This window comes from Amblyraja radiata, chromosome 28 (genome assembly GCF_010909765.2).
Source record: "Amblyraja radiata isolate CabotCenter1 chromosome 28, sAmbRad1.1.pri, whole genome shotgun sequence".
Lineage (NCBI taxonomy): Eukaryota > Metazoa > Chordata > Chondrichthyes > Rajiformes > Rajidae > Amblyraja > Amblyraja radiata.
This window is the reverse complement of record NC_045983.1, coordinates 16,404,946-16,421,373: the sequence shown is the minus strand read 5'-3', so window position 1 is coordinate 16,421,373 and position 16,428 is coordinate 16,404,946. Positions and strand designations below refer to the sequence as shown.

The 16,428-nt window shown below is 44.5% G+C and overlaps 1 protein-coding gene across 3 annotated transcripts in view; it reads right to left on the bottom strand.

The window, feature by feature from the left end:
* The window catches only part of camkk1 (calcium/calmodulin dependent protein kinase kinase 1), a 125,413-nt gene that overhangs the window by 92,882 nt on the left and 16,103 nt on the right, over positions 1-16,428 (bottom strand). The window contains exon 1 of one of the 3 annotated variants that reach the window (XM_033045923.1): positions 12,087-12,256. The exons of the other annotated variants lie outside the window; for them this stretch is intronic. The gene's annotated coding sequence lies outside the window, so the exon portion shown is untranslated. Of the gene's footprint in view, positions 1-12,086; positions 12,257-16,428 lie in introns of those variants that run through there. 3 annotated transcript variants of the gene reach the window in all.

Below are 16,428 nucleotides of genomic sequence, written 5' to 3'. Positions count from 1 at the left end.
ACAGGGTGCCAAGAGCACATGGACAGTTTTGAAGTCCACTATAGCTGGCACCTCTGAAGAAATGCTTGGATCTTCCACTACTAAATCCAACGCTGGTTGGAAAAAAACAATCATGAGATCCAGAAACGAATGAACTGGAAACACAAGGTGTTCCTGGATTGGAAGCTCCACATGCCTCAAGGGAAAAGAAACAGCTTGCTTGGTCCAACTTCAAAAAACATGATGTGAGGAACAGATTTTAGGAAGGTTCGGTTCCAAAAATTAGGAGGTGCAGTTCCACTCAGGAAGGAAAGATTCGGCTCAGATACAAGTGCATGACACAAAGATTAAGGGAAAGATTGGTGAAGGATAGTGGTATTTATTGATTAATGACAGAAAGTGGCAAAAGGTCAACACAAAGAACCCACTGTTAGTTCTACAGTATTGGGGGTAAATAAATGGGATTTCCACAAGGAGCTCGAAGGTTAGAAAAAGTGATGGTCTGACTTTCAAATTGCTATGGCTCTCACACGTGCCTAGTACACCTGGCTCTCACACCTGCCTGGTACACCTGGCTCTCACACCTGCCTGGTACACCTGGCTCTCACACCTGCCTAGTACACCTGGCTCTCACACCTGCCTAGTACACCTGGCTCTCACACCTGCCTGGAAGTGTGAAAGTTAATCTAATCCCATTAATATTCTTTCCAAGTTAATCTCATTGTCTCATAACTCCTCCAATTAAATGTCTCACTCATATTATCCTTTAAAGATCCAGCCCATCTCGTTTAACATTACATACCCATTAATATTTTGTCCCATCTAATCTCACTCAAACCACACTCCCAACGTCCTTCAAATATCCCGAAATATCCAAAGTCAGTCAGTCAAATTTATTCGTCACATACACCAACTAAGATGCAGCGAAATGAATTTTCCAGCAGCCATACAGTTGAAAAAAAGATCACACAATACACAATAAGATTTAACACAAACATCCACCACAGCATTCTTCAACAAAGCCATTTAATCGACAAACATGTATATCCTTGGAGTGTGGAAAGAAACCGGAGCACCCAGGGAAAATGTACAAACTCTGTATAGACAACACCTGTAGGATCGAACCCGGGTATCTGGGGCTGTAAGGCAGCAATTCTATTGCTGCGGCACCGTGACAATACTTTGTGTCCCTTTTTCCTAATACCTAACCCAGTCTAATACCATTTTAATATGCTGCAATGTAAACCCATCCTAATATCTCATTCTACTCTCCTGATACACTTTGCATCTTTTAATATTCCACTCCCCTCCTCACATGCCTTTTATTCTCCTGCCCAGTCTTATCGGATTCTCCTTTCGTATTCTTCAAAGAACAATGTAATCCAGTTGCAGAAACACTTTGTGCTGGAGAAATCTAAATTCTAGACCTAGTAGTGGCCTTTACATAACGCTCTTCACAGCTCCTAAACATCCCCAAATGTTGCAGACATTGAAGGTATTTAAAGTGTGTTCGCTGTTGTAATGTGGGCAATACAGCAGCCACATAGACCACAGTAACTCGACAAACAGCATCGGGATAAATCCTTTCCACAAAATTGTGGGAGGTTACAGGTGGAACCAACAATAATTCTGTCTGGCTTCTCCCAACACCAGGCTCCAGCAATTTGTCACCTTTAATGTTTTTTTAGCATCATCCCAGTTTGAGTAATGTGCCCCACAAGTGCCTCATAGGCAGCAGGCCCAGCAGTCCAGCCTCAGGCCCTGATGTGAAAGCGTAAAGGCTGACGTGTACCTGTAGTTGTTGGACGCGAGGAGCAAGGACTGGTAGGAGGGTGAACCGGGGTAATGCCTCCAGCACCTGCAGGTAGGCTGCAAGAGGTGCCTCTGGGACACAAAGATGGCTGGACGAGGAGAGAGAAGAAGGACATTGGTTCGTGGGAATTTCTCCAGTACATCGAGCGCGTAAGCAGTCCGGACTCTGAATAATGGCAGCGCCCGCATGTGTAATATATGCAGAAAGAATTTCATTGTACAGTCACATATGTGACAAATAAAGCACTATTGAGCACTGATGTAAGGTTACTAGTCACATCATTGCCAGTGACCTTACCTGCACTGTGAAGATCCTCTTATTACTAATGTTCTTACAGGAAGCGGTCACATCACCCTTTCATGCTGTATATTATTTTGCTAATTCCTTCTGTTCTCCCCTTTAAGTGACTTCTGTTTTTTTTTTTAATTCTGTTATTGTCTGAACATATATATAAATAAGTTACCAATGTGTCAGTTTATTATCTGTACTGAAATCACTTTGCCCTGGACTTACTACGGAATCACATGATCTAATAGATTATTCAGTCCACTGCTCTTTGAGGGAGGTGACAAACTTCTCATGCATGCAATGAACCCCCAAAGGCACAGTAAAGTACATGTTGAAGTGGATTTTGTTAAAGGGGCGATTAACCAGGCTAGGCCTGAACTAAAAGCAAATCCGTGTCGATGCTAGACAAGGTGCTTACATCAGGATGAAGATGCAGGAGCCTGGGAGCCATGATCTCCAAATTCAAGAGCAGCATCTTCCCGTCAACCATCAGGCTCTTGAACCACACTGCACAACACTAACCGCAGCTCTACCTCAGCACCAAGATGATTTGTTGTTGACCAAAGGGCCAGGAGAATATGCAGTTTCCAAAAGAGGACCAGCTCCGCTTGACGGAGTAGAGTGTTAAGCCCCTGTCCCACTTAGGAAACCTGAACGGAAACCTCTGGAGACTTTGCGCCCCACCCAAGGTTTACGTGCGGTTCCCGGATGTTTTTGTCAGTCTCCCTAGCTGCTTCCACTACCTGCAACCTCCGGCAACCACCTGCAACCTCCGGGAACCGCAGGGAAACCTTGGGTGGGGCGCAAAGTCTCCAGAGGTTTCCGTTCAGGTTTCCTAAGTGGGACAGGGGCATTAGTAAAAGGAAATTGGATGGTTTTTTATTCGAGAAAGAAACGGAGGGCTTTAAGGCCTTCCTGGTGGGGGACGGAGGTTTTTAAAAAGACCAGCTCCGCTAGGCGGAGTAGATTTTAACATCTGAACAGTCTGAAGGAGGGTCTCGACCCGAAACATCACCCATTCCTTCTCTCCAGAGATGCTGCCTGTCCCGCTGAGTTACTCCAGCTTTTTGTGTCTATGTTCGGCCAGGAGATTAGATTGATAAATTCGGGAGGTTGCAGGCCATGGAAGGGGAAGGTCTCAGCTTGCCTCTGCAAGGCCCAGGGTGTAAAGAGAAAGAGCTCTCAATTTCTGTGGCGTCCTTAACAATAGTCTTCATAGTGAGACAAGGCCTGTAAGCACTGGCCTTACCAGGAGCTGCAATCGAATCAGCACACCCTCAAAGCAAAATACAGACTTGCATCATATTATTTGCATTACTCTGCCACGTCTTTGTTATCTTTTAGCTACTTTTCACCTGGGCCTGGAAATCTAATTTCCTAACTTACAAAATTTGAAAATACCCTGAAATTGCTTATATTCAAGGTGCAGCTCCCACTTTACACAGTTTTGTCTGCTCAGTTTGTCCGAAGTAGGGTCTCGACCCGAAACGTCACCCATTACTTCTTTCCAGAGATGCTGCCTGTCCTGCTGAGTTACTCCAGCATTTTGTGTCTATCTTCAGTTAATTAATAATATATTTTTGTCGTTTTCTGCTCCCAATAGTAGTTCACTGTGCTGGCTTAAAGTCTTGAGAAGCTGGATAATTGGTTGGTAGCAGAGTAGGGATACCAAACAAAAGGTTACTCAATTTCCTGATCCAGGGCACCTCTGGACAATGAGTGTGTTACAGTTTTACAAATATCTATTTTGTGTGTCGGAAAATAGGCAAAATTCAATCGATATTGTAATCATACCTCCACGGTCTTGTAATGAATGGCATCAAAAGCACTTCAGACTGATAAGAAAGAACAATTACCAAGAATGAAGAAAGAAAGGTAGCTAGTTCTGACGCGCATAAGACCAAACCCTGTGTAAATATATTGGACCTTTGAATTTAATAATATGATGGGCGCTGGATCTAATGTGGGGTGTCGATAAGATGGGCATTTGTAATCCATGGACAGATTATACTCTCAATTTGCTAACAATTTCTTGTGCAATTTTGTCAAAAAATGCATTCTGGAAGTCTATATAAATCACATATGTTCCCTCAGTGACAATGTTCAAACTACAAAGAGGTGATGTTGTGAGACATGACCTACCCTTTCCAAATCTGTGAGGGGTCATAAGGTCATAAAGTCATAAGTGATAAGAGTAGAATTAGGCCATTCGGCCTATCAAGTCTACTCCACCATTCAATCTTGGTTGATCTATCTTTCCCTCCTAACCCCATTCTCCTGCCTTTATTTTGCATGCTATCCAGTTAAATCATATCTTCCACGATTAAAGTCAAGACTGCGAGAAAGTGAAGTATTGGAGTTGCCAGCATTAACAGAAATTGTTTCCTTGTGCTGTAAACCACATTGGTTTGAAAAATCCTGGGGTTTACTTACAAACCATCGGTTGGTAATGGCTCTTGCAGTGCCGAACTTCCATTAGCACCATACTTAACAAGTGGATTGTCAATACTTTGAATGGCAATTTACAAAATGTTTGAGCGGTATCTAACTGCAATTCAGTATCATCAGAGAAAAGCACCTGCACCAACCAAATGTTTCCAATCGCAGGGAGATGTCGCACCCAAATTAGAAGGGGAATTGGGATGGTCATGTCCACTTCTCGGTTAGTACGGGTGTCAGAGGTTATGGGGAGAAGGCAGGAGAATGGGATTAGGAGGGTGAAGGTCAGCCACGATTGAATGGCGGAGTAGTCTGGATGGGCTGAATGGCTTAATTCTGCTCCTATCACTTATGACCTTATGAGCTTCTCCATCTGTTACCCAAACCTGCCCTCACTGTGTTAAGTCTGACAGCACCAAGTAAATCGGAGTAGAGCCGGAGCAGAATGTGACCGCTGCCAGCTCCTTTGCCCATGGCTGTACTGATTACTGCTGCTGGACAAGGTCATGGCTAGCCCTCTCCTTACCCTGCCACAGATGACTCTTTGGATGGAATAATCTGCTTTTGCTCATCCCCCGTGGGTTAATCCTTGCTCTATTTATTCCTGCTGAATATACATATAAACAGCTCTAGTGCACTGTGCACAGAGCAGCCACTCGCTACACCAGGCAGATGCAATGCAAAGCACTATGGCTGGGCATCTATTAGCCTGATAGCAATTGACATTGACTAGAATCCCATTATTTTGGTGACAGAGAGCTGTCCTGCATCTGAACATAATCGAGTGCCCCTACAGTGCCTTTCATGGCACAGAACTTCCCTAGGCAATGAAAGGGAAAGGGAATTCAACATCAGGTTCCCAAGCACTTGCAAAGATCAGAATGGAGTCAGGAGTTGGAGAGATATGTATGTCCACATTGTGTGTAGGGCACATTGTTGGAAAGGTGACAGAGTTGGTGCTGGGATCAGCAGCCAGTGTAAGGCTCCGACTGATGGTTAACTTGCCTAATAGACCACATTTAACATGTTAAGCCCAATTCTGCTGGTGGTACTTCGATTAATGACCTTTCAGCTCAACAAGTCCATGCTGAGGACTTTTTGCCCTTCCTGAAGGGCAGCTCAGTTTTCAGCCTTCACAGCAACTGAGATCAGCTGACCAGCCGCATTTGAAAAGAATTTCTAAGGCACTGAAAGACTTCCTGTCGCACTGTGTAAAAAATTGATCCGAACCTTACAGAACAATGAGAGCACAGGAACAGGCCCTTCGGCCCACAATATCTGGGTTGAACATGATGCCACGATCAACTAATTTCCTCTGCCTACACATGATCCATTCCCCTCCATCCCCTGCATATCCAAATGCCTATTTAAAAGCCTCTAAACGCCACTATCGTATCTGCCTCTACCACCACACATGGAAGCGCAGTGAGATATGGTCTCTTCTGCTCCTGATGCACGGACCCCACTTCTCAAAACCATCCTAATTCTTTCTCCGTTCAGAGTAGTCATAGGCCGAAGATTCCCAGCTGCCAATAGGAATTTGCATTTTTTTGCGGAGGACTTCAGCGTGTAATTGGGCCGCTTCCTTGCACACCAGGCATTCTCACTAATCCACGGTAGCGGGAGTAATTTATTCAAGAAGACCATCGATTCCATCTACACTTCCCACTGCCTCAGTAAAGTAGCTAACATAATCAAGGACCACTCACATCCCAATCATTCCCTCTTCTCCCCTCTCCTGACAAGCACAGTATACAAATCTTGAAAGCACGTACCACCAGATTACAAGACAGTATCTTCCATTCTGTGATCAGTCTATTGGAAGGAACTCTCATGTGTTCAGGATGTAGCCCGATCTTCCAACCTACCTCGTTGCGGCCCATATGGTTTGTTTTAATCTGCACTTTCTCTGTAGCTGTAACGCTATTCTGCACTAAGTGTCTTCTTTCTTTTTTCACTACTGGTTGTACTCATGTATGGTTTGATTTTACTCGTGGATGGCGTGATTTGGCTGAATGGCACTTACAACAACATTTTCATTGCATCTCAGTATATGTGGCAATAATGACCAATATCAATACCAAATCATGCCCGATCTTCATGAAATTATTTGTTTATGAGCGGCACAGAGGCGCAGAGATGGAGTTGCTACCTTACTGCGCCAGAGACCCAGGTTCGATCCTAACTACAGGTGCATCTGTACCGAGTACATACGTTCTCCTCGACCTGCGTGGGTTTTCTCCGGATGCTCCTTTTTCCTCTCACACTCCAAAGACATACAGATTTGTAGGTTAATTGGCTTTGGTAAAAATTGTAAAATTGTCCGTAAAAGTGTGCGTGGGATAGTGTTAGTTTGTGGGGATCGCTGGTCAGTGCGGACTCTTTGGGCCGAGGGTCCTGTTTCCGCACTGTATCTCTAAAATAAACTAAGTTCCACCCATAACAATGTGCTCAGTTTCTGCCATTGTACTTTAAGAATGAAGGAGAGGGGTGCGAGTGGAAGTATCATGAAGCTACAGGGATGAGGAGCGTCCATTGATAACAAGTTAGTTGGGGTTCAGGAGGAGGAGATTCAGGGAGATAGAAATAGATTCACAGGTAGACAAAAATGTTGGAGAAACTCAGCGGGTGCGACAGCATCTATGGAGCAAAGGAATAGGTGACGCTTCGGGTCGAGACCCTTCTTCACAGGATTGGTAGAGATAGTTTACCCCATCAGTAAACCAGGTGACACTGATATCAGAAAATGAACCAGAGTGTGAGATGAAGAGAATCTTTTTTAGAATAGAATACGTTTATTGTCATTGCACAATACTGTGCAACGAAATTCCATTGCATCTCCTTTGGTTTTCACACAATGAGTTACAACGATCCACAACATACTGACTGCAAGGAGGAAGCATATTTAACTTTCAAAGGGAATTCGGTCAAGGAAAATAGTGCAGGGTCCTAGGGAAAGTGCAGAAAAGCGGGATTAAGTAAATTACTCTTTCAAAGAACCAGGGTAAGTATGGTGTTGCAAAGGTCGCCTTCTGTATTCTAAGATGCTATGATCAGCACACTCATCTCCTGTTCCATGATCAGCGGAAAATCTCCGCGCCCAACCAGAAATGTTGTTTTTTTTAGTTTAATCTAGAGATACACCCTCTTCTTCTTCTTATCGAGTCCACACACAGGATTAGAAGTTGTTCAGCCAGAGCTGAACACACCTCTCGGCATCTGCATACAATGGTGTCTGTCTTGTCGCTTCTTGTGCTTCTTGTGCGTGGTGGTGGAAAGATTGGTGGAAACAGGGCCGCGACGTGAACGCTCTTTCCTTGACCCCAGAGATACACTGAAACATACCCTTCGGTCCATGAGTCCGCACCGACCAGCGATCCCCACACATTAACACTACCCTACACACACTAGGGACAATTTTACATTTATACAATTATACCAAGCCAATTAACCTACAAACCTGTACATCTTTGGATTGTGGGAGGGAACCGAAGATCTCGGAGAAAACCCACGCAGGTCATGGGGAGAACGTACAAACTCTGTACAAACAGCAACCGTAGTTGGGATCGAACCAGAGTCTCTGGCACTGTAAGGCAATAGCTCTACCGCTACGCCACTGTGCCGTCCTTGATGGGTGAATAAAGAGAATCAATAATCGATATAGTTTATATGAAGCACTTCCTTCATGAACAGTTAATATATGGATTTAAATCCATAATAATTGCATTAACTTTAATATCAGTCTCGACAAACAAAACCACCATCCTCAAATTTGCCCACACCACTCTGCATAATTAATTGTGCACGCTCTGTAATTCATCCCACAGACAAACAATCGCAATAAAAATTTAATCGACTTACAGAAATCAATTTATGTCTGGGCACAACCTTAGTCGAAATTCAGCTCTGCAAGAGCACAAATTACCCATCCCCTTCCAACAGTATTTAGTCCTGCAGTATTTACACTGCGACTATAATGAGCAGTTAGTTTGAGTTTGTAACAACAGCCAAAGTTCACACTGAATTTTAAATATAGTGTCAGCTGTGGCTTAGCTGGTTGTTTACCACCAAGGAGCACTGAGGTCTGGGTCCTGTGTAACCAGCTCCACAACACTTGAACATATGTTGTAAGATGAGGCCACGTGAGCGACATTGGTGTAGGAAGGAACTGCAGATGATGGTTTAAACTGAAGATAGACACAAAAAGCTGGAGTGACTCAGCAAATACTGTTGCACCAGCTTCTCATTTTCATCCAACAAGCAGCTAACAATGGCCCGTTTCCTTTATCATCGTTTTGCATATCTTTCATTCATTGTTCTTTATCTCTCTACATCATCGTCTATATCTCGTTTCCCTCATCCCCAACTAGGTATGTTCGAGTATCTGATAATAGTGGGGAAGAAACTGTTCTTGAATCTGATGGAAGAGACACAAAAAACTGGAGTAATTCAGCGGGTCCGGCAGCATCTCTGGAGAAAAGGAATAGGTGACATTTTGGGTCGAGACTCTTCTTCAGAAGGAGGGTCTCACCTATTCCTTTTCTCCAGAGATGCTGCCTGACCTGCTGAGTGACTCCCTTTGGTGTCTCCCTTTGATGGAAACCAGCATCTGCAGTTCCTTCCTACACACCTTGAATCTGATGTTATGTTCTTTCAAGCATTTATACCTTCTGCCAGATGAGAGAGTGAAGAGGGTGGTCCTCAATTACGTTGGCTGCTTTCCCGAGGGCAACGTGGAGTATAGATGGAGTCGATGGTGGGGTGGGGGGTGGGGCGGTTTGGGCTACTTTCACAAGTTTCTGCAATCCCTTGTTGTCTTTGGCAGAGCTGTTGTCAAGCCAAACTCTGATGCCTCCTGTGCATCAGAAGAAATTGGTAATAGTCATTTGTAGATATGTTACTCTTCGGAGAAAATAAAAGTTTTGGCGTGGTTTCTTAATATCTAAAAAATGTTAAAAGATGCGATTAATCTATTTATACCATTGATAGAAGTGTAATTTGGGGAAACTCGTGGAAGGCCTATAAATTGGCACAATTAGCAGAAACCAAGAATGACTGTATTATCATGGTAGGCGCAGCACAACTCTTGAGTGGGTTAGTTACCTGTAAATCAGCACAGGATGTCTTGATTTAGGAGACTTATAAAGAACTTGTGAATAAGTGCGGCAGAAACCAAGCACAACCCAACTTGAAGAATCACAATCACAATCAAAATAATACTTTGTTAGCCAAGTATGTTTTGCAACATACAAGGAATTTCATTCGCCACGTCAGTCATACAAATAAAAAGCAACAGGATACACAAAATACATTTGAACATAAACATCCACCACGGTGACTCCTCCACATTTCTCACTGTGTTGGAAGGCCAAAAAAAAGTTCCTGACCTGAAATGTTGCCTACCCATGTTCTCCAGTGATGTCACCTGACCCGTTGTTACTCCAACATTTTGGGTCTTCTTTAGTAAACCAGCATCTGCAGTTCCTTGTGTCGACAACCCAGTGGAAATTCTGCTAACCCTATCATCACAGAACTGACCAGTCTGACCTTCTTTCCCCATCATCTTCTTCATCTTTCCCATTAACAACCTCTACCTTCACTACAAATCCATTCCACACTAAATACAATCTTGAGCTGACGTCCAGATCCATGTTTTAGACATTCTGAATCGGTGTGACTCTGCTCCTTTTCTCGATCAAAACAAGTTGTTTGCTTGCTAATCCATCACACTAAATTAACTCCTCTCACTAACACCTAATCCTCTTCAGGCAAGCTGCTTCCAGAGATAATAAATAAATTGTCATTTTAAAACACCACCTCTCTAATCAGTGCAAGCAACACATTCCTCAGAGGAAAGGAGAGATCTTTCTGCTCTGCAAACATGCTAAAGAAACACGTGCCCCGCATGTTTCATCTCTCCTGCCGTGTAACAAAGGTCACGCACAATAGAAAAGCTCGGAGTTGAAAGGTCATGGGTTCAAGCCATAACCTCAAGAAAAGAAGTGAGAGTTCTGCACTCTCTGAGATGCTACCCATCAGATTAAATGTCAAACTCAGAACCTCGGGCACAATTAAGAGGTCTTCTAACACCAGGCAAGTACAATACAATACAATACAATACAATACAATACAATACAATAATACTTTATTAGCCGAGTATGTTTTGCAACATACAAGGAATTTCATTTGCCAAGTCAGTCATACAAATAAAAAGCAGAACACACAAAATACATTTTAACATAAACATCCACCACAGTGACTCCTCCACATTCCTCCCTGTAATGGAAGAAGAAAAAAAAGTTTAATCTCTTCCCTTCTTTGTTCTCCCGCGGTCAGGGGCCTCGAGCTGTCCGTTGATGGGACGATCTTGACTCCCGTAGCTGGCCGTCGAGCCCTCTGCATCAGGGTGATCAGCTCCTGCATCGAGGAGGAATCTCAGCTTCCCCTGCGCCAGCGATCGGATCCCGGGTTGGGGCTGGTGGAACCTCTGCATCGTTGGAGCTTCCTGACTCGGTCTCTCCTGAGACTGCATGCCCTTGATGGTAAAATCCGCAGGCCACGGTTGGAGCGATCCCAGGCAAGGGATCAGCCCGATGGTAAGTCCACGCCCCGCGGTGGGGCTGAAAGTCAGTTCTGAGGAAGCCTCCAGCTCCAAGATTTTAGGCTGCAGAGCGACCGGAGATACTACCTGAAAACCAATCGCATCTCCAGCAGGGTAAGAGACTGAAAATGTAGGGGAGTATCCCCAGTGCCTGGCCACGAGTTGTCCCTTGACCAACATTAGCTATTTGGCGTTATCACTTTAGACTTTAGAATTTAGAGTTACAGCGGGGAAACAGGCCATTTGGCCCACTGAGTCCGTGCCGACCAGCGATCCCCCCCCCCGTACACTTCCCCTCATGAGCCCCGGATCTAGGTACCTCCAGGAGGCTTCAGTGCAGCAGAAAGGCCTTTCCCTGCACAAGGACAAATTCGATGTTACACCAGGCCTTGAGCATGTGCTATTGTGCAGTTTCCTGATGGAGGGCCCACAATCTAAACACCAACTGATTCACTGCACGACAAAGTCCAATGTGCCTTTGTACATGTTGACCAATCTCTAGCAACGTACATTTTCGTATGAAACTATTTCAGCGTATTAAAACCATGATCCATCACATTTGTCCAAATTCACAATTCCAGTTAATTGCAATTAAAACCACTCACATGAATGTGATAAACTCTACTGCCAACATCCTAATCGACACCAGACCCATTCAATCACCATGCCCATATTTGCCGCTCCATAACCCGCCCACCCTTCCTCCAGCAATGGTTCAAAATTAAAAATGTTAAAAAATTATTAAAGCATCCAAATCCTTCTCCATGCTCCGTCAGCTTCCACTATATGAGCTGCTTCAGCCCTGCCGGCCTCCATGGTGGCTGTTCCTCCAACTGTGGCCCCACGGACATCAATCTGCAATGGTTTCTGCTGCCTGAGTCTTTAGTTCTTCCCTGAAGCGGTCTATATTCCTTCAAATGCTTCTCAAACCCTTAAATGCTCCTTTAAAATACTCCCTATATTTACCTGCGTAAGCGTCTCCTGGTTGTCAGTTTTCACGATTCCGCCTGCATGGTTGAAGTTGCTGCCTGAATGCAGACTGTTTCAGGCGAGGGAAATGTTTACCAGTGTATGCCGTACATTACTTGTACTCCACAGAAATGAAAATCTTCCAGAATGCAAGATTATTAGTTTATTTATGTCACAACAGCAGTTTACTTCCTCAATTCTCAAACAACTGTTGCTTGGTCAAAAATAAGGAACTTGCCCAGGCACACACTTCCTGGTGGTGCAGCTGCCACTCAAAGCTATCTCCAGTGAACAAGCAGCCAATAAAGATGTTCTTTGGTTAGGAGGCATTTATGTATCAGGTGTGAAATTCCCTCTTCATTTCCCTCCTCAGCTACTGCTTCCAGTCTGCCTCCACTTTATAATGTTGCTCTGGGATCTACTGGCTTCCGGGGCCTAGAAAGGCCTTGCTGCCTGCACAGATGACGTTGTCCAAGGCTCTGGGTCTACCGCCCTCTAGCATCTGAGCGGCATCTGAAGCTCCAATTTAATAGGTCATGTTTTGGGAAGTCATATTGCAGTTTTATAAGACATCGGTGAGGCCACAGTTAGAGTATTGTGATCAGTTCTGGGCACCATGTTATAGAAAAGATGCTGTCAAGCTGGAAAGGGTACAGAGAAGATTTACAAGGATGTTGCCAGGGCTAGAGGTTCTGAGGTATACGGAGAGGTTGAATAGGCTGGGACTATTCCTTGGAGCATAGGGGGATGAGGGGTGATCGTATAGAGGTGTATCAAATCATAAGACAATATATACAAATTATACAATTTATGCTTCTTTATCATCTGATTAGGTTTAACTATCACAAATGAAATAACAGAGTCAAGAGTGATTGAGGCACAACTGCAAGGCTGGTAAATTCTATTGTGTGACATGATTTTCGAGAGGGTTCTGCCAATGCAAATGGAAAAGATATTCATCATGGTGTGAGATGTGACTTGGCTACCCAATGCTGTTCCAACACGATCGGCACACATCAAATTACATAATTCTTCACACAATTATGCTTTTGAAAACTGGTGGGCAAGTTAGAGCATACAGGGTTCAGAGAAGATTTACGAGGATTTTGCCAGGACTAGAGGGTCAGAGCTACAGGGAGAGGTTGAGTAGGTTGGGACTCTATTCCCTGGAGCACAGGAAGATGAGGCGTGATCTTATAGAGGTGTATCAAATCATGAGAGGAATAGATCGGGTAGATGCACAGAGTCTCTTGCCCAGAGTAGTTGAATCGAGAACCAGAGGACATAGGTGAAAGGAAAAAGATTTAATAGGAATCTGACGGGATAACCTTTTCACACAAAGGGTGGTGGGTGTACGGAACAAGCTGCCAGAGGAAGTAGTTGAGGCCACCGCAACATTTAAGAAACATTTAGACAGGTACGTGGATAGCACAGGTTTAGAGGGATAAGGGCCAAATGCAGGCAGGTGGGACTAGTGTAGATGGGACATTGATCTAATTTTTCCCAGTTTGGATGAAAATTCATCAGTTTGAAGCATTAACCCATTTCACTTCCTAGAGGTTCTGCGTGATCTAAATATTGCCAGCAGTATTTTATATACGAGTAGGATTAAATGTTCTGCCAGGCTAATAAATTAATAGTTCTTGTTTAGTTTAGTTTAGAGATACAGCGCGGAAACAGGCCCTTCGGCCCACCCCGACCAGCGCTCCCCGCACTTGAACACTACACTACACACACTAGGGATAATTTACACTTATACCAAGCCAATTAACCTACAGACCTGTATGTCTTTGGAGTGTGTGAGGAAACCGAAGATCTCAAAGAAAACCCACACGGTCAAGGGGAGAACATACAAACTCCGTACAGACAGCACCCGTAGTTAGGGTCGAACCCTGGTCTCCGGCACTGCAGGCGCTGTAAGGCAGCAACTCTACCGCTGCGCCACCATGATGTATAAAAACTAGGTCTTGATACATTTGTTGAGGCCTAAAGACAAACGCATGGCCCATCACATGGTATAATTCCCCTTACCATTGATTAATTTGCGCTCTACTGAGTAAAATACTCCTTGAGCCAATGTTCCTTCTAACCTGGGCAACGATTCACTAGCGCCACTTCAGACAGCTCTATTTATCTCCTCAACCCACCGCATGGTTAATGTCCTCCCTCCTGAAACTGCCGAGTTGCAGGATTGCAGCACATTAACACGGATGGATCGCAAACCCAACCAAACATGCAGAGGAAGCTCCGAGCTCTGCAGCCTCAGCTACAGTCACCAGAGGTGATAAACCTTCTGCTGCACCTTTCATCTCCTAGACGTTACAGCAACAACTTTCCTCAGGGTGCTCGTGACATCAGATCAGCGTATCTTGTGATTTTCTCCTGCACTCACACTGCTCTCACTTTTCAACTGCTCTCTTTCAGTTCCCTCTGTCAGGCTTCCCCCACTCTCGCTTTCAGTGTGTCTATCTTCGTTGTCTATCTACACTTTGGGTGTCTCTGCCTCTCCCTCTGTTTCTTTCCCTTGGTCTGTCTTTACTGTTTAGATATTTTCGAGATACAGCGTGGAAACAGGCCCTTGAGCCCACGCTGACCACTGATCACCCGTACACTAGTTTGTACGTTTCACCAGTTTCGCATCCTACATTCTAGGGGCAATTTACAGAAGCCAATTAACCTACCACCCGTCACGTCTTTGGGATGTGGGAGGAAACTAGAGCACCTGGAAAAATAAAACCATACAGTCACAGAGAGAATGTGCAAACTCCACACAGACAGCAGCCGTAGTCAGGATCAAACACAGGTCTCTGGAGCTACGAGGTAACAGTTCTACTGCTTCTATCCTTCTCTGTCTTTCTCCTGTCATTTCCTCCATCTGCTTCTCTCTTCATCCTCTCACACTCTCTTTCTGTCTCTTTCTCTCTCTCCCACTGTTCCTCTGTGTCTCCATCTATCTAATGTTCTCACTGCCTGTCCTTCTCTGTCTCTCCTTGTCCCTCTATTTCTCTCCCAGTCACTGTATCGCTCCCTCTGCCTCTTTGTATGTTTCTCTCTATCTCTGTCCAACTCGACATTAACGATCACTTCCAAATTGCTTAGCTGGCTTCTACAAAATGGTCTCCTGAGGTTTCGCTATGAATTGCAAGATATTGACCCAACAATTTACATTGATTTCAAATATTTAATGGCGTATCTCCTTCTATTTGTGATTTTTACTAAAGAAATAAAAATAAACAAAGCACGTACAAAATCATGAGAGGAATTGATTGGATCGACGCACAATGTTTTTGGCCCAGAGTAGGGGAATCAAGAACCAGAGGACATAGGTTTAAGGTTAGGGGGAAAAGATTTAATAGGAACCTGAGGGATAACGTTTTCACACAGAGGGTGATGGGTGTATGGAACGAGCTGTTGGAGGAGGTAGTTGAAGCAGGTAGTATCGCAATGTTTAAGAAACATTTGGACTGGTTTAGGGGAATATGGGCCAAACGCAGGCAGGTGGGACTAGTGTAGATGGGACATGTTGGTCAGTGTGGGCAAGTTGGGCTGTAATACCTTTTTTCACACTGTATGACTCCATGATTATGACTCTATGACTTGGGCACTGCAGTACAGCATTTAGTTTTTTTTGCATGAATCTATCAAATTGGAATCGGCAATACAGCATGAATTTATTCTGTGTTTTAAAAAGTGTATTGAACTGGTGATGCCCTCTGGTGTGACCATCCCCTGCCCACCCTTTCAATATTCTGCTGGGCACTGGACCCAAGAGTGGATGGTTGGTCAATGGGGGCAGGTCAGGACGCCACCAGGGATGAGGAACAGCGGCTAGAGAGAGGTGCAGGTGGCAAATTGGAGAATGTCAGGCTGAGATCTTTTGGTGAACAGCCATGTGGAGTCCGCATTCACAAGCTGGGCTCTGGTGGATCATTGAATCAACAAGTGTATGGACCAAGGGGATGAGTCGGTGCCGGTTACGACACACACGGCAGATACAGCACATCTCCTAATCAAATCACTCTACCACCCAGAAGACCAAATGCAGCTGATGGTCCACTGGCTCCAGGCTGCCTGCCCCGTCTCGCACAATCACTGTTCTGTAATCACCGCTGAGCCAATAATCTGGGATTCCCATCCAACGCTGGCAACACCTTCACAAGGGATGCCAAGGTTCAAGGAGAAGTTCAAATTCACTGCCACCATTTCACTGTATCGAGGACGGGCGAAAACAAAAGAAAGCCTTGACATAGATATCATGTGACATCTGAGTTCCAGAACATTGACCATTTTGCATCTATTTTTTGAGGTGTATATTGTACAAATGTACCAAAAGAAACTC